Here is a 19,384-nt window from a genome sequence, read left to right as displayed (position 1 = left end):
AAAAAATCACTTTTTCCAAGATTTAACTTGTATCCGTGAAAGGAACCAAACTTACTGTGCACCTCCATTATCCCCCCACATTGGAGAGAGGGTCTTTAATGTACAACAACAAATGTCCGCTTACAGGAACACTTAATGCTCCCCCTCCCCGGTCTATCCCCCTCCACTTAGAAGACGATCCAAGCACGATGGCCAGCAGCACAATTGCAACAAACGGCAGCAGAAATAATGGGTACCCTGTCTCGTATCCCTGTTCAATCAAAAGTACCCGAGCTCGGCATTGGTATGGACCATCGTAGTGGGAGCCTTATATAAAAGCCAAACCAGGATATAGATTTCGGCCCCAAACCAAATCGCTCCATAACCTCAAAAAGGTACCTCCATTCAACGTCTTCTCCGCACCCATCGAGATAGAGTTATAGAATTTACAGTGCAGAAGGAGGCCATTCGGCCCATCAAGTCTGCACCTGCTCTTGGAAAGAGCACCCTACCCAAGTTCAACACCTCCACCCTATCCCCATAACCAGTAAACCACCCAACACTAAGGCAATTTGGACACTAAGGCAATTTAGCATGGCCAATCCACCTAACCTGCACATCTTTGGACTGTGAGGAAACCGGAGCACCCGGAGGAAACCCACGCACACACGGGGAGTGTGACTCCGCACAGACAGTGACCCAAGCCGGAATCGAACCTGGGACCCTGAGCTGTGAAGCCATTGTGCTATTCAGAATGCTACCGTGCTGCCCTTATCTCTGAGATACATCATCTGGCTCGGCGACTGAAGAGGGGGGCAGCATCACATTCAAGAGTTTCCTCATTTGGCTGACTGTTTCCGGCCCTTAACAAACCCTGTCTGCTCCTCCGAAATCACTCCGCAGACCAAGCTCCAAACGAGTTGCCAGTGCCTCAGCCAACAGCTTTGTATCTACATTTAACAAAGAAATAGGTCGGTATGAAACACTCAGTTGGATCCTGTCCGTTTTCAAGATTGATGTGCACCAGCGTGGCCGCCAGTACTCCCGGATCAAAAGAGTCGTTGAACAGCTTCAACATAAGCAGGACCAGCAGCCAAGCAAACTGTTTCTAAACTCGACAGGGAATCCATCCGGACCCGATTCATTACCCGTTGCATTAGACGATACAGCTCAAGATCTCTTCCTGCGCAATCGGTGCCTCCTGCCTTCTTCCCGCTCTGCCTCGAAAGGTTAAAATTACCATTGCAGATCTTCCGCCGGAGGCTCGGACTTGTATAACCACAGACCCGAGCCAGTCCAGGCCAACCCAAGATGGCGCCCTCACCCCCATCAAACCAGTTCAAAAACAAAGGAACCGCACCGTCAGCAAATTAGCCCTCCCCAACTCCTCATTCCGCCCACTCAGCCCCGACACCACACCCCCCCCCAGAACACCAGACACATAGCCCACCAAAACACAAACCACGCCACCCACAAAACAAATACCCAAAACCTAAGCCTATTACCATAGAAACAAAAGAACCACCTCGCCATAGATAACCAGCTGCAGCCATCTCCCCACTCCGCTCCGTTAACTAGCCAGGTGACCCCCCACCCAAGGTGAAAAAAAAGACAAGACAAAGACCAAGCCTACCACAACATGTATCCATAAAACCTCCCAACCCAAATCAAACATAGGAATAAAAAGGAACCCACGCCTCAATCCCATCCCTCCATTCGTTCCAACAGTGTCATAAAACACCCCAACTTGCAAGCTCCAGACCACAACATGCCACCCCCCACTTTGAAATCATCCTACATACACAAAAACAAAAATAATTTTAAAATACAGAACTCCAGCATGTTAAAGCAAAAGAGATCATAGTCCTCAAAGCCTTCAGTTCTCTTCCCAACACACCACGGGTCCCCAGTCCATGTTTGTTCACCAAGTTATTTGCCTCCTCCGGTATAACAAAGTAATAATTTCTGAGTGACACAAAGGTGAGCGGGGGTACACCGTCCCAAAACACCATTGCTTCTGTCGAGGGCCCCTTTGGCCTTATGAACCTGTGCATCTCTTGCAACTCTGCCCTGACATCTTGGTATATTCGGATGGGATGGCCATCTCATCTACACTCAAGTGTCCTTCGCCCACTGGTCCCGCTGCTTATCCAGGTACCTGTGGAACCGGACAATAATCGCCCGTGGTGACTCCCCAATTTGGGCTCTGTCTCAGTGATCGATGGGCCCGGTCCAATTCTGGAGCGGTCGAAAAAATCCCTCACTCACCAATTTCCCAAACATTTTAGATATAGTCAGTGGCCCTTGTACCTTCCAGGCGTCCTGCAGACCAGCGATCCTTAATTCTGACGTCTGGAGTGGTTCTTCAGGTCATGACTTTGGCCTTTAGCAACTTTCGCTCCCCCGCCAAAAAGCCATCTCTGCCTCCATCAGGACAATTCAATCGCTGTGACCATTGAGCGTCTCCTCCACCTTCTTAACCGTCATCCCTGCACCTCCATCCGCTGATCCAAGCTGTCCATGGTCACATGAATAGGTGCCAGGGCCCTCAATCGTCATCACCAGATCCTCAGCGCCGCTTGTCGCTGTTCCTAAATTCACCGACACGAAGTCCACTGAGGGGGCAGTGACGCCACAGAGACCTCTGCCATTCTTCCCTCTGAGGCTCGAGAGAACTTCCGAATTGGGCAAAGATCCCTTGCCCAATTTATTCCTCGTATACCCCTTAGACGTCATGTGACAGAGGGATCAAATTCTTCACCCGGTACCACTTTCTCCCTAAAAATACACCCATTAAACAGGTCAAAAAGCATTCCTCAAAGGAGCACCTCGATGCGACTGCTAACCTCACAGCATCACCGGGAAGAAACCCAATATTTTTGAATATGTTCAAGCAGCGAAACAAATTCAAGAGGGAGTGGAAACCGAGAGAGGAGAGAGTTGGAGGTAGGACCTGCAGCGTCTGCCATTCCACATCGTTGTTGGGAACAACTGGAATTTCAACACTGGCCAAAGATGTGCAGGTTAGGGGATGGCCATGCTAGAAAATTGCCCTTAATGCCTGGATGATAGGTTAGGTGTGGATACGGGGGGGATAGGGCAAGTAGTGGGCCTATGTCAGGTGTTCATTCAGAGGTCAGTGCAGACTCAATGGGCCAAATGGCCTCCTTCTGCACTGCAGGGATTTTATGACGCAGCAGTGCAGGAGGAAGCCACACATCAGTGTATTCCATTGGATGAGCACCCAATCCCTTCCCTTAAACAGATTGGTGATTATCCAAATACTTCCCCTTTAGCCCCGTGCTCCATCGATGGATAACTAATATCCTAAACTCCTGGGTCGTAAAGGTGATTATGGTGACTGGTGATGGCTAATGCCCCTTTTTCCATTTGATTGCAGCGTACCAGATGTGATGAGCCCGAGCCCCTGAGCAGAGCATGCTCGTCACCTTTAACCCCTTGTGTTGGGTCGTTTGGGGGAAGGCAAAGAAACACCAGCTTTGATCAAGACATGACCCAAGACAGTCAATAATTTATTTATACATACATACATATATATAATACAATATCAGTTTGTGTGTGTGCGTGTGTGTATTCTACAGTTTTTGTAAAGATTTTCTATCATCGAGAAACAATTAAAAAGGTCTTCCGTTTTACAAGGTGATGGCTGCTGCTGGATGGTGTTTGGTCTGTTGGAGTGAAGAGTGCACAGCCGCTGGGTGACTGCTGTACAAACTCGCTCGGTGGGGATCATTTAACACAGAGGAGCTTCTGTCAGATTTACTCGTCACTCTCTTCCCCTCTCCTCCCCCTCCCCACCCTCCACCCATCCAGCTTCACAGGCTACCTTTAATAACACCTTCTCATTGTGCATTGTCCTGGAGACAGGAACAAACTGGTCCCTTCTTTCCCTGTCCCTTTCAGACATACTGCCACATTCACACATTACCCTCTCTCAACTCTCCATTCAATCTTGCTCTCTACCTCCATCTGCTGGTATTCCTGTCTCCCTGCCCTCATTTAGTCACCCTCTCTCTCTATCGCCTGCTGGTGTCCCTGTTAGAAGCATGGTTCCTCCGACCTGCTCCACCAATGAATAAAATCATGGATCGCAACTCCAGTTTCCACCCTATCCCCATATCCCTTGATTCCCCATTGATGCATTGTCCAAAAACCTACCAATCTCTTGAATATAGTTAACAACATTGAGTGTCCGTGGCACTCCAGGCACCAGAGTTTCTTGCGTGAAGAGATCTGTCCTCATTTCTACCTCAATGGCCGACCTTACTGTGAGACTGTGAAGTCCAGTTCGCTCGATTCTGTTAATTTTTTATTTTTCCCTTTTAAAAATAAATTTAGAGTACCCAGTTAATCTTTTCCAATTAAGGGGCAATTTAGCATGGCCAATCCACCTACCATGCACATAGAACATAGAACAGTACAGCACAGAACAGGCCCTTCGGCCCTCGATGTTGTGCCGAGCAATGATCACCCTACTCAAACCCACGTATCCACCCTATACCCGTAACCCAACAATCCCCTCATTAACCTTACACTACGGGCAATTTAGCATGGCCAATCCACCTAACCCGCACATCTTTGGACTGTGGGAGGAAACCGGAGCACCCGGAGGAAACCACGTACACACGGGGAGGACGTGCAGACTCACACAGACAGGACCCAGCCGGGAATCGAACTGGGACCTTGGCGTCGTGAGGCAGCAATGCTAATCACTGTGCCACCGTGCTGCCTTTCGATTCCATTAATGAAGCATGCAGACGGCACAGTGGTTAGTACTGCTGCCTCACAGCACTGAGGGCCTGATTTGCGTGGGTCTCACCCCCACAACCAAAGATGTGCAGGGTAGGTGAATTGCCATGTTAAATTGCCCCTTAATTGGAAAAAAAATTGGATAGTTTAAATTTAAAAACAAATGAAGCATACTTGGTATCCTGGTACTTTATTGGTAGGAGCATGGAATAGAGAGGCAGGGAGAGATGTGCTGAACGTATACAAGACCCTAGAGCTCAGCTGCAGTATTGTGTGCGGTTCTGGGCAGCACACTGTAGGAAGGATGTGAATGCTTGGAGCGAATGCAGAAGAGGTTCACAAGAACGGTTGCAGGCGTGAGAAACCTCGGTTGTGGGGATAGATTGAAGAGGTTGGGACTGATTTCCTTGGAAGGAAGAAGGCTGAAAGGAGAATAAAGTCATTCATCCAGGGTCCCTGTACTTTATAAAAATGCAATACCAGAAGTAGGCTTTCCAGAGAGATATTTTTCTCATCAAACGTCTTCGCATTGAGGCCTCTATCTGCACTGAGAGTTGGTCGGATCTGCCTTTTGTCTTTCAGGAGAGAGAGTTAGCTGGTTCTTTCTGGAGAGAGCTATATCCCTCACTGTAGGCTTCCCAGAGAGTTTAGCTGGATCTTTTTTGAGAGGACTCTGTTAGATTCCTTCACTGGGCTGCCAGAATTAACACTGAAACAATGCTCAAGCCGTGGGACTAAGAAAAACTAGCAGTGGGATCAGATCCGATCGCTACCTGTTATTGGGCAGAGTACAGCCTTTTGGGCAAATTCACTGGCCACCAGCCAATCTATCAAACTGAGATCCCACCCACTTCTTAATCTCCACTTTAAACCAGCACAATATTTTAGATTCTTCTGTTTGAATCAAAGGTGAAGGCTGCTTACCTTAAAAGTGACATGTCCATTAATCATCCATGATCAAAATGTGACAAAAATAAAGAGAAAATAAGGGAATAAAGAGAACAAACAAGAAGGACCCTTGCAAAAGTACTATTTGCCTTCCCAATTGCTTACTCTACCTGCATATTAACCAAGTGTGATTCCTGCATCTAAACCCCTCTTGATTTCCATTGTTCACCTCTTGCCTTTTAAAAATAGCCTACTTTTCCATTCTCCCTACTAAAAGTGGATAATTTCACATTTCTTCCCATTATATTCCAGATGCCACCTTTTTGATCACTTAACTGGTTCGATTTCACTCTTGATAGACTCCCTGCACCTTCCTCTCAGTTTAATTTCTCACATTGCTTTATATGGCCAGCAAAGTTGTATCTCTTAAAATCTATACTGTCCCTACAGGGCAGAAGGAAGCCATTCACCCCATCAAGTCTGCACCAACCCTCCGAAAGAGCATCCTACCTAGTTCCACTCCCCCATCCTACCTGCCGTCACCTCACCTAACCTGCACATCTTTGGACACTAAGGGACAATTTAGCGTGGCCAATTCACCTAATCTACACATCCCTAAAAACTAAGGGGCAATTTTACATGGCCAATCCGAAGCACGCACACACAGTGCGAACTTTGGAGTTGTGTTGTTGCTGTGTGGAGTGTGTTACTCTCTGCTGCTATCCATCTGTCGCTGCTGTTGCTCATCTGTTTGCAGCCTGTTCCCAGTGCTTGTTTGTTGCTGACCTGACTGGAGAAAGGAGGGATGAAGGGGAAGAGGGTGACTTTTAAGACCAGGGGGGAGCAGGCCCTCTGGATGGTTATTTGCTGGAGCCCTCCGGATCTGAGGGCCTGTCTGGCTTGGTCCTCGTGCCCATCAACGACTGTCTCAGCGAGGACGAGCAGAAAAAGGAGGGGCAGGGTTCGGCCCCAGACACCCCGACTCAGTCGGCCTTTAGAACCGCCTGCCCAGGGAGCTACTGGAACATCTTGCCCCACGGATGGCCCACCACATCGCGGTCCCATTGACGCCTTAGCATCAGCTCCTGGGCCCAGCGCGGGTCAGTAATGCCTGTGACCATGAACCAAAATCTCCACCTGGGGGCAGAACGTAGAGGGAAGGGGCGCGTTTCATGGACAGAGGTTTCCTCGGCGCAGGCCCCCCCCCCCGTAACTGGTGCCACTACTTGGAGGGGAAATACATCATTACCACCCAGTTTCGGAGAGGGTGACACCCTGACCCCTGCTCCATGACATCACATGCTGCCCCTACAATAAAAACAGAAAAGGAGAAACATATATTGACCACTGAGCTGTCGCAAACCCCCTAGCGGGACGCCTTGGGGCCGGAGTGGGATGACTGAGGGCTTGTTCCATCTGGTGCACTTTTGCACCCCAGAGGTGATCGCTTTCATGACACCAGAGGGCTGCAGCGGCTCCCTGACCCCAGGGTCATTGGGCCGTGGTGGCGAGGAGGCCTCCCCCCATCTCCTCCCCAACCTCAGACGCTGGTTGCCCCAATTTCCATTCTGGAGCTTTTCCCAAAATTGTTCCCAGATCTATCCAGTGGCCTGGTGACACCGGAGGAACTGCAGTCTGAGCCACCCCCTCCCTCTGGCCCAATACCCTGAGAGGAGCCCGCAAGGAACATATCTGTCGATGTCCCAGGGGGTGCGATCGAGGCTGACCCAGGGCTGGTTGGGCTAGTTTGTGCTATCCACCACACGCAATCTGGTGGGGGACTCGGCCACAGACAGCGACTGCCCCGAGGAGGACGTCTGTTTGGTGGGGGCACAGGATGATTTTGAGCCCATCTGCAGCGAGGCGGTGGACTTCCTCGTGCCCGCCTGGAGAAGCTGACCAGCGCCCTCGACAACCTTTCCAGGGGCAAAACCCCAGGCTGGATGGGCTGACCGTGGAGTTCTTCTGGGTGTTCTGGGATGTCCTGGGAAGTGACTACACGGGGGTTCTGGGGGAAGTATCACGACCGGGGAGATGCCCCTCTCATAATTGGCGAGCAGTCTCCCTCCTCCGCACGGACTGCAAGATCTTCGCCAAGGCGATGTGTTAATACCTTGGCACGGTGCTGGACCACATGATCCAGCCTGGCCACTCCTACACCGTCCCAGGCTGCACAATCTATAACCACATCCATCTGGTCTGGGACCTGGTCCATCATTCCCAGAACACTGGTCTGTCAAGCACCTTCCTGTCCCTAGATCAGAAGGCGTTGGACAGGGTGGATCACAAATGTTTATTCAGGACTCTGCAAGCATTCAGGTTCAGGACGCATTTTGTCACCCGGATCCGACTTCTGTAGACTGCCGCAGAATGTCTCGTTAAGGTTAACAGGTCTCTGACAGTGCCTCTTCGCTTTGGTGGGGGGAGTGCATCAGGGCCTCCCCTTGTCTGGCTAATTCTATTCTATTTGCGTGGAGTCTTTCCTTTGCCTCCCGCAGAGGAGGCTGTTGGGACTGCTTCTGCGCAGGTCAGGCATTGGGGTGGTCCTCTCGGCTTACACTGATGACGTGCCCCTCATGTTCACTGACCCTGCTGACCTACGGAGGATGCGAGAGTGCCAGGCTGTGTACTCCATTGCATCCTCTGCCAGGATCAACTGGGCCAAGTGTTCCAGGCTCCTGGTCGGTCTGTGGCAGATGGATCCCCCTGCCGGTGGAGGTCCGCGATTTTCATCTGGGGCAGGACCAGCTTCCTCTACTTGGGAGCTCCAGCTTTGCCCGGCTGAGGAATCCTGGCCGGCTAGCTGGCAGGAACTGGAGACCAAGGTCACCGCTTCTTTGAGATGCTGGACAGGACTGCTCCGAGTGCTGTACCACAGGGGTCGAGTTCTCATCATAAACCAGCTGATAGCCTCCATGCCGTGGTCCCAGCTGGTCACTTTGACCCCTTCGCTACTTTGTCACAAAGCTCCAGAGAATGCTCGTAGAGTTCTTCTGGGACAAGAGACTGCACTGGGTCACTGCTGAGGTTCTGAGTCTCCCACTTAGGGAGGGCGGCTAGGTGCTGGTGTGCCTCTGCACCCAGGTGGTGACCTTCCGCCTTCAGACCTGTAGTGAAACCTTTACGTTGAGTCCCCTCCATGATGGTGTACCTTGGCAAAGTATTTATCCCGCCAGGTGCACGGCCTGAATTATGACGTGCAGCTCCTGTTCATAGATCTGCAGGGTCTTCGTTACCCTCCGCAGGCGCTGCCCATCTTTTACCAGGACCTGCTCAAAGACTGGAACATGGTCGCCTTGCGCCGCAGCTCTCCCCCGTCAGGAGTGGTGGCTGTCGTCAGGGAGCCGCTGCTCAGGAATCCGCACCTCCACCAATACCATTTTGATGTGGAGATGCCGGAGTTGGACTGGGGTGGGCACAGTAAGAAATCTTACAACACCAGTTTAAAGTCCATCAGGTTTATTTGGAATCACTAGCTTTCGGAGCACAGCTCCTTCCTCTGATGCTGTAAGACTTCTTACTATGTCATTTTGAGTCACATTCAGGCATTGCCCTTATGAGAAGTGGCCCTTTTTTGCTTTATCCCTAAGTTTCCTTTCTTATATTTGGTTGATCTCAAAAGAGTGGCAAATCCACGTAACTTGCACATATTACACTCAATCCCCTCACCTGAGCTGTTGAAATAGATTGTGAGTAGCTGAGACCCAAGTACTAACTCCAACTCATAAGTTTATTCCTGTTCTTTATCCTCAATCTGTGATATCAAAAATGTCAATAGGTTAGACTGGACTTGTTTCCACTGGAGTTTAGAAGAGTGAGATGGTGACTCGATTGATGTATCTTGAATGGCCTTGACAAGTTGGGCCTGGAAAGGATGTTTCCTCTTCGAAACACAGAAAATGTGAGCAGGAGATGGCCATTCCGCATTTCGAACCTGCTCCGCCATTCAATCTGATTATGGCTGATCCTCTGACCGCCACACTCCAGGGCTCTCCTCATACTCCTTGACACCTTTGCCAGGGTGGCATGGTGGCACAGTGGTTAGCACTGCTGTCTCACAGCGCCAGGGACCCGGATTGATTCCGGCCTTGGGTGACTGTGTGGAGTTTGCATGTTCTCCCCACGTCTGCGTGGGCTTCCTCCAGGTTCTCCGGTTTCCTCCCACAGTCCAAAGATGTGCAGGTTAGGTGGACTGGCCATTATCAATGTGAAAGGTTATAAGGAGATGGAGTGAGCCGACGTAGTGCAGACTCAATGGGCCGAATGACCTCCTTCTGTATTCTAGGGATTTGTAGATTTTATCTGTTTCCTTCATAAATTCAGTGACTTGTCCTCCGCAGCCTTCTGTGGTGATGAATTCCATAGGTTCACCACCCTCTGTGTGAAGAAGTTTCCCCTCATCGCAGTCCTAAATGATGGGTGAGTCTAGACTAGGGTCACATGTTTGAAATTTGGGGATCGCCCTTTTAGGACAGGGTTTCTCTCAGTATTGAACAATGTCAGAATTCTCTGCCTCAGAAGATAGTGGAGGTGGGGAAGATAGTGGAGAAGACTTTTATGGCATAGGTAAATTCTTATTAGGCGAGGGAATCAAAGGTTATTGGGGAGTCAATGGGGAATGTGGAGCTTTAAAAACAATCAGATAAGCCACAATCTTATTGAATGGCAGAGCAAACTCAAGGGGCCGAATGGCCTACTTCTCCCATTTTGTATGTTTGTAATCCCATGTGCTCTAATCTTGTGTAACAGTGCGGCACCTTCTCAAATAGTCTTCTAAAAATCCAAATATGCTACAGACACTAGTTCGCCCTTATCTACTTTTTTCAGCTTAAAATAACTCTCACAGATTTGTCAGAAATGATATCCTTTTCATGAAGCTGATGTGATTCTGCCCTTTTATTTTCTAATTTTCGAAGTGCCCTGATCCTGACCCCTAATAACAGATTTGAAGGGCAGCACGGTTGTGTAGTGGTTAGCACTGGGACTACGGTGCTGAGGTCCCAGGTTCAAATCCCAGCCCTGGGTCACTGTCTGTGTGGAGTTTGCACATTCTCCCTGTGTTTGCATGGGTTTCACCCCCACAACCCAAAGATGTGCAGGTTAGGTGGATTGGCCATACTAAATTGCCCCTTAATATGAAAAAATATATAATTGGGTATTCTAAATCTATTTAAAAAAAATAATAGATTTGAGCATCTTCCCTGTCACTCATGTCATGTTAGCAGTTTTCCCTCTGCCTCTATCTCTGTAGCCACCTCCTTCAAAACCCTAAGATTGGTTTACAAGTGCAACAGGTGATTAAGAAGGCAAATGGAATGTTGTCCTTCATTGCTAGAGGGATGGAGTTTAAGACTAGGGAGGTTATGTTGCAATTGTATAAGGTGTTAGTGCGGCCACACCTGGAGTATTGTGTTCAGTTTTGGTCTCCTTACTTGAGAAAGGACGTACTGGCGCTGGAGGGTGTGCAGAGGAGATTCACTAGGTTAATCCCAGAGCTGGGGTTGGATTATGAGGAGAGGTTGAGTAGACTGGGACTGTACTCGTTGGAATTTAGAAGGATGAGGGGGGATCTTATAGAAACATTTAAAATTATGAAGGGAATAGATAGGATAGATGCGGGCAGGTTGTTTCCACTGGCGGGTGACAGCAGAACTAGGGGGCATAGCCTCAAAATAAGGGGAAGTAGATTTAGGACTGAGTTTAGGAGGAACTTCTTCACCCAAGGTTGTGAATCTATGGAATTCCTTGCCCAGTGAAGCAGTTGAGGCTCCTTCATTACATGTTTTTAAGGTAAAGATAGATAGTTTTTTGAAGAATAAAGGGATTAAGGGTTATGGTGTTCGGGCCGGTTAGTGGAGCTGAGTCCACAAAAGATCAGCCATGATCTAATTGAATGGCGGAGCAGGCTCGAAGGGCCAGATGGCCTACTCCTGCTCTTAGTTCTTATGTTCTTATGTTCTTATGTTGGCCGAAGGATCTGTTGACATTTAAAACCATTATTTCCTTCAGTACCTTTTCTTTACTAATGTCAATTATCTTAAGTTCCTGACCCTCATCAGGCCTCATCATTTCTGTATGTTCACAGAATGCAGGAGGAGGCCATTCAGCCCATCGAGTCTGCACTGAACCTCCGAAAGATGCACCCCATGCAGGCACCATGGTAAAGAAGGCCTTGCTGCAGTATGTGATTGAAAGACACTCTTTTGGTGCTACTTACAGGCTCCATGTTTTTCACACTGTTTACTGCTCACTGTGTACTGTGAATGTTCAGAGAGCGTCGGGTGGATGCTGTCGCTTTAGACATCCTCAGCTGGATGTCTAACCGTGGCCATGCTCAATCAGCGGCCCACCAGCTGTTGGCACCCCTCAATGGTGCAGCCCCACTGCAGAGGAAGCAGGGGATTAGCAGAGCTCACACTATCTATAGGACACCCACCATGGTCTTTGGAACTCTTCCTGGCACACTGGCCCTCTCAGAGCAGAAGCCTCACCAGTGACCCCCCCCCCCCCCCCCCCCCCCCCCCCCCCCCACCCCTCAGGATCACAAGCTGGCTCTTCATGGTGAGGCTGGCAACACTGACAGCCTCTGCCATCACCTCCCAAGCTCTATTCAGGAGGGCGGGCTTGAGCCTGCGGCCCACCCTGGGGAAGAGGTGTCCGTCATCTCCTCACTGGCATGGAGCTGTGGGTCCACTTCAGATTCCCAGCTCCCGACCTCCAGGGGGCAGGTCTCCGAGTCATCTTCATGGCTGCAGTGAGTGTGTGGTAAGTGGGGCGCTTCAAAATAGCTCTCGCTGTCAGGCTATTTGGCGCTAATTCGCCCCAGCAGTTCCATTGCCCGCTGGGCCGGGAATTGCTTCCAATTCTTGCTGGCAGAGTACGGGCTCATTTGCATGTCCCGACTCGAGGAATGAATAGTGATCCTGACGGAATCGTGAATAGTACGCTATTCAGTCCCAGCAGGAACACTTAGTCTCCCAAACAAAGAATCTAGCCTAAGGTACTTGTTTAAATTCTGTGCCACTTCATTATTCCTAATTATCATTTTTCCTGTTCTGCCTCCAAGAGACCCATGTTTACTTCAACTACATTTAAAAGCTACTTTTAAAAGCTGTCGCAACATTTGATTGTAAATGCGTTGGAAGCAGTTTCGAGAAGGTTTACTAGATTAACACCCGGAATGGGCGGGGTTGTTTTATGAGGGAAGGTTGGAGAGGTTGGGTTTGTATCAACTGGAGATTAGAAGAGTAAGACGTGACTCGCTCGAAACCTGGAAGATTTGAGCGTTATTGACAGTGTGGATGTTGCTACGACAACCGTGGGCACGTGCGCGGTCAATTCCAGCCCCACATGCCCCAGAGTAACAACATAAGTGAATTATCCAATAATTCTTATACAAATCCCTGAAATATATGGGCCGTGGCTGCCCAATATTCATAGTCACCAGGTTTGTAAGTTGAAATACAATTACTGCTTATTTATAACCAGAACAACTATGGACTGTACAGTGAACACAGCTGCTTAATATTGAGCTTATACCAGATATTCCTTTAACTGCCCCACCCTCCACCCACACACACAAGACAGACAAACATAGCAGCACATAGCAGCCATGGGCAGCACGGTAGCATGGTGGTTAGCATAAATGCTTCACAGCTCCAGGGTCCCAGGTTCGATTCCCGGCTGGGTCACTGTGCGGAGTCTGCACGTCCTCCCCGTGTGTGCGTGGGTTTCCTCTGGGTGCTCCGGTTCCTCCCACAGTCCAAAGATGTGCGGGTTAGGTGGATTGGCCATGCTAAATTGCCCGTAGTGTCCTAAAAAGTAAGGTTACGGGGGGGGGGGGGGGGGTTGTTGGGTTACGGGTATAGGGTGGATACGTGGGTTGCGTAGGGTGATCATGGCTCGGCACAACATTGAGGGCCGAAGGGCCTGTTCTGTGCTGTACTGTTCTATGTTCTATGTTCTATAGATGAGGGGGAATGTGGAAAATAATAAGGATTAAGGTGAAAAGAGAAGAGTCCTTGCTTCCGATGATGAGTCCTTTATGCACTTCCTACACAGTATGAGTGTGGTTTTAATGTCTGGAAACAGCATTTAATGATCTCCTTTGCAGTTCAGCAGTTTTTCTCACTCACAACCTTTCTAGGTGAGGCCTCTGGCTTCACATCAGCCTGTTCTTAGGATGTGTTATCAGATTCTGGTCTCGCTTGCACATCAGTCTCTTTTTTCAGAGATAGAGTTATCAGATTCTGGATTCTGCTTGCACAGCCTTTCCTAGTCAGAGAGGTGGTACTCCCCCAGTGGCCGTTTGGTGAGAATGAACTGGATGTTCCTGGAGTGAGTTGGTTAGATTCCTCCGTGCAGCTTGCAGAACGAAAGTGAAATGACCCTCCAGCATGTGACACTGAGAAACATGTCAGTGGGACAAGAACCAATCACCACTGGTCACCGGGCAGGGTACTGATGTTTGAGCCAATTCATTGTCCACCAGTCAAGTGCATCAAAGCGAGTCATCGCTGGCGTGGTCAAAAGCAGCACAGCATTCTGGGATCTGCCTGTTTGAATTAAACCTGTGTACAGGTTGCGCCTTTGCCTCAAAGATAAAGGCTACATTCACAGCTCCATTACTCATCCATGGATCAAATAGTAATAGCAAAATATAAGAAATGGGAAATAAGGAAATAAACAGGAACAAACTAGAAATAGCCTTACAACGTGTCAGGATGTTTCCTCTTAATAATAATAATAATAATAATTGCTTATTGTCACAAGTAGCCTTCAATGAAGTTACTGTGAAAAGCCCCCTCGTCAACCACATTCCGGTGCCTGTCGGGGAGGCTGGTACGGGAATTGAACCCTCGCTGCTGGCCTTGTTCTGCATTGCAAGCCAGCTATTTAGCCCACTGTGCTAAACCAGCTCCTTGAGGAAGAATCAAGAACGAGGGTTCACTGTTTAAAAATAAGGGGTCAAACAGAGGCGAGGAATTTATTTCTCCTCAGAGGGTTGTGAGTCTCTGAAACTCTGCTTAAAAGGCAGTGTAAGCATAGTCTTTGAGTATTTTACGGTAGAGTTGGATAGATTCTGATTACCGAGGTGGGGATAGGAGGAACGTGGGGTTAAGATTACAATCAGACCAATGATGATCTTATTGAATGGTGGAGCGGGCTCAAGAGACTGAGTGGCTTACTCCCGCTCCTAATTCAGATTATTACGAACCCCTGAGCTAGTGCACAGTCAATTCCAGCCCCACTTGACCTGGAGTCGCAACACAATCATTGTGTTAAATAATTCTTAGAAAACGTCTGAAGTCCTTGGCCATTGGCTGCCCAATAATTACACTCAGGTTTGTAAAAGTAAACACAATCAATTTTATTAATAACGGGCTTCACGGTGGCGCAGTGGTTGGCACGGTTGCCTCACGGCACCAAGGTCCCAGGTTCGATCCCAGCTCTGGGTCACTGTCCGTGTGGAGTTTGCACATTCTCCCCGTGTTCGTGTGGGTTTCACCCCCACAACCCAAAGATGTGCAGGGTAGGTGGTTTGGCCATGTTAAATTGCCCCTTAATTGGAAAAAAATGAATTGGGGTACTTTAAATTTAAAAATATATATTAATAACAATATCTATAATTAAATATGCAGCAGATAAAACACGTTCACTATTATCTAATTCTTAACTCCCTCACTTAAACTTACCCCATCCTCTATACACACACTAGACAGACAAACACAGAGGGGAAAAGAGGGGTGAAAAATAATGATAAAAGGATAGGAGTCTTTGTTTCAGCAGGTGGTCTTCCAGCACACCTCTCTTCAGTGCAGGCTTTCATTTCGTTTTGCTTTACAATCTGTAATGGATTTCACTGTAGATTCATTCAGATCTCAACAGTTTCAGAAGTACAGCAGTTGTAAAGAATTTCTCCAGAAAACAATAGAGAGAGAAAGAGTGAAAGCTTCTTCCTCTTGTCCAGGAACCAGCTGTCCTTCCTTGGTCTTTGAAAATCACCCCACTGGAGTAGGATCCAATAACTTCCAGTTACCGAGCAGAATACAGCCTTTTGGCCAATTCATTGGCCACCAGCCAACCAATTGAACCGAGTCCCACTGATCGCTCAGGTGCCAAAAAGCCTGAGTTCTGCTGTCTGAAGGTTAGCACCGTATTCTCCCTTGTAAATTTTGAATTCCTTACTTCCCCTGCTCGACTTAAAGATACACGTCCATTAAACATCCATGGATCAAAAATTACAGCAAAACAAAATAAATAGGAAATAAGGGAATCAACAGGAAGCGCCCTTCCAGTGTGTTTAATTTTTAACCACATTTCTTCCTGGTTTATTTGAATGTGAAAGGGAAAAAGCAAATCTCCATGAACGAAAGGCAATCCAAAAACAAGATACAGGGGGAAGAGACAGAAAGGGAGGGAGGAAAGATATATATAAACTCACACAGCAAAGGAGGAGACCATTCAGCCCATCGCGTTTGTGCTGGCTGTTGGGAAAACATTATCCAATTAGCCCCACTCTCTTGCCCCTTCCCCCCCCCCCCCCTTAGATCTTCCCATTTCACGTGAATTGTGAACTGCCCATTGAAAGCCAGTGTTGGATATGCTCCCATCTCCTCTTCAGCCAGCACATTCCTAATCACAATAACCAGCTTGTGTATAGAAACAGAATCTCCCCATCTCTGATTATTTAGCCAATTATCGTAAATCTGCCCTTTGGTCATTTGCTCTCTGTCGGTGGAAGCATATCTTTATTTACTCGATTAAAATTCTTAGTAAGTTTGAACACTTCTGGTAAACAGAGAACACGTAGGTCGTGTAGATGGGAGCAGGAATTTGCCAAGGTGATGGATTGAGTTGCTGAGCCAAGTTGTGTGGCAGGCGGAGTGAGCTCAGTGTTGGGAAGTTTGAGGATCCGGAGCTCAGCATGACATTTTCTAAATGGTGAGGTGCAAGGAGCTATGTGGAAGCAGAGAGGATTTAGGCACCCACTTAGGAAACAAGAATCACTTAAATAAAACAATGGTTCAAACAAACCCAATACCTGAGGATCCAAATTACCCAAGACCACAAATGGAACCTGACCAGCCTTGTGGAAGAAGTAAAAAAGGACCTGGAAAGGTGGGACACATTCCAACTCTCACTGGCAGGGAGAGTGCAAACAGTCAAGATGAAAGTGCTTCCCAAGTTCCTCTTCCTGTTCAGATCCCTCCCGATTGTCATCCCCAAGGCCTTTTTCAACATGATTCACAGAGACTTTCATAGATTTTACAGTGCAGAAGGAGGCCATTCGGCCAATCGAGTCTGCACTGGCTCTTGGAAAGAGCACCCTACCCAAGCCACCACTTCCACCCTATCCCCATAACCCAGTAACCCCACCCAACACGAAGGGCAATTGTGGACACTAAGGGCAATTTAGCATAACCAATCTACCTACTCTGCACATCTTTGAACTGTGGGAGGAAACCGGAGCACTCGGAGGAAACCCACGCACACACAGGAAGGATGTGCAGACTCCGTACTAACATTGACCCAAGCTGGGAATCGAACCCAGGACCCTGGAGCTATGAAGCCATTGTGCTAATCACTATGCTACCATGCTGCCCATGATAGACAAACTAATCATGGCATTTGTGTGTGTGGGAATCCTGGCCCTCACAAATCTACAATACCACCACAGCGGAAAGAGTGAGCGGATGGGTGAAGGAGCCAGAAGCAGAATGGGTGAGGATGGAGCAGAGTTCCTGCATAGAGACATCTCTCCGAGCCCTAGTCACTAGAGCACTTCCCTCCCCACCAGCTGAACACTGGAAAAGCCAGTGGTGGCTGCGCTCCGGACATGGAACTAACTAAGGTAACACTTCGGCCTGACCGAAATGTCCACCATGGCCTCCATCTGCAACAACTGCAGGTTGACGCCAGCCACAATGGACACCACCTTTAGAAGGTGGAGACAGGACGGGGAATGACGACATTGACAGTTAGTGACTTTTACACGGACGGTAGGCTAGCGACGCTTGAAGAACTGACGGAGAGGTTTCAACTGCCCAAAGGACATGAGCTGCGACACATACAGATCAAAAACTTCATCCGTGGGGAAACAACGTTGTACGCACAGATGCTGGTACACTCACTGGTAGAGGAGCGGTTGGACGTGGGTGACCGAGGGAAGGGGAACTGCGGGTACTGTTTGGGCGACTGTTGGCAGAGGCATGCTCCCCGCAGGATGGGACGAGGGAAAAATGGGAGGAAGAACAAAGGATAGAAATAGGGTTGAGACTCTGGAGCAAAGCACCAAACAGGGCAAACTCCACCTCCACAAGCACAAGGCTAAGCCTAATGCAGCTAAAGGTGGTGCACAGAGCGCACCTAACCAGAACCTGATTCTTCCCAGAGGTGGAGGACAAATGTGAACGGTGCCAAGGAAGCCCAGCCAACCACACCCATATGTTCTTGGAATGCCACAGACTTGTCGGATTCCGGATGACCTTCTTTGAGGCAATGTCCAAAGTTGTGGGGGTGAGGGTGGAGCCATGCCTAAAAGTGGCAATCTTCGGGGTCTCTGACCAGCCAGAACTCTTCATGAACTCTTGAGGGTCAACACCCTAGCCTTTGCCTCCCTAGTCGCCAGCCAGAGAACCCTGCTCGGCTGGCGATGGCAGCACCACCCGAAGCTGCAGACTGGCTGTGAGACCTGTCGGAATTCCTCCAGCTGGAGAATTAGAATTCACTATCCGTGGGTCGGAAGATGGCTTCCACAAGACTTGGAAGCCCTTCACCAAATTGTTCCAAGACCTGTTTGTAGCCAGCAGCCAATAGAGTGAGGGGGGGGGGGGGGGGGGGGTGGGGGGGGGGGGTAGGGGGTAGGGGGGCCATTGGAGCATCACAAAACATAAAGGAAGCAGTGGGGGAGGGGTATGGGGGGGGGAGTAGGAGGGAGGCGGGAGAGAGGAGGGGGAGGGGGAGCAGAAACTGGCAAGGCAGAAGGTAGGCAGCAGAGCCACAGAGGAGGGGCCTGAAAACAGGGCCAGAGGGTACCAGATCACAACACAGCTGTATATACACTTGGCGCACTCTGTACAGAGGGGGTACCAAGCCCCCCCCCCCCCCCCCCCCCCCCCCAATGCCCCCGCCCCTGGGGGGTGGTTTGGTTTCCTGTTCAGGACGATGTTGGCTTTCAGAGGGCCACCATGCAGAAGGGTGGAAGATTAGTTACGTAAATCTCTGGGTTGACCCCAGTCCAGAGCGCAGTGTTCAGTTCTGGGCACTGCATTCACGGGAAAGGACATAATGGGCAGAATTCTACTCCGGAGGGATTTTCCAACCCCGCCGATGCTGCCGGAGATTTTGTCTCCGCATTTTGTGCCGTCGCTCCCACCACCACAGCGGCGCTGCAGAATTCCACTGGGTTATCCAGTGGAGGAACTGGGAGTAAATGAAGGATTTGGTCGGGTGGATAGAGAGAATCTAGTTCCTCTGGAGTCGGACCTGAGCAAGGTGGGCATAACCCTAAAATTAGAGCCAGATTCTTGAGGGGTGAGGTCAGGAAGCGTCAACCAAAGGCTGGTGGAAATATGGAACTACTTTTCCCCTCAAAACACTGCTGAAGTTGGGGGCCAACTGAACATTTCAAAAGTTGAGATTGATAGATTTTGTTTTAAGTGCTGGTATCAAGGGTAACAGAACAAAGGAATGTCAATGGAGTTCAGTTGAAGGCGAGCCACGAGCTGAGGGACTTGGCGAAACA

Source organism: Scyliorhinus canicula, chromosome 13, assembly GCF_902713615.1.
Source record: "Scyliorhinus canicula chromosome 13, sScyCan1.1, whole genome shotgun sequence".
Classification (NCBI taxonomy): Eukaryota; Metazoa; Chordata; class Chondrichthyes; order Carcharhiniformes; family Scyliorhinidae; genus Scyliorhinus; species Scyliorhinus canicula.
The sequence above is the reverse complement of the archived record's forward strand: the minus strand, read 5'-3'. Positions refer to the sequence as shown.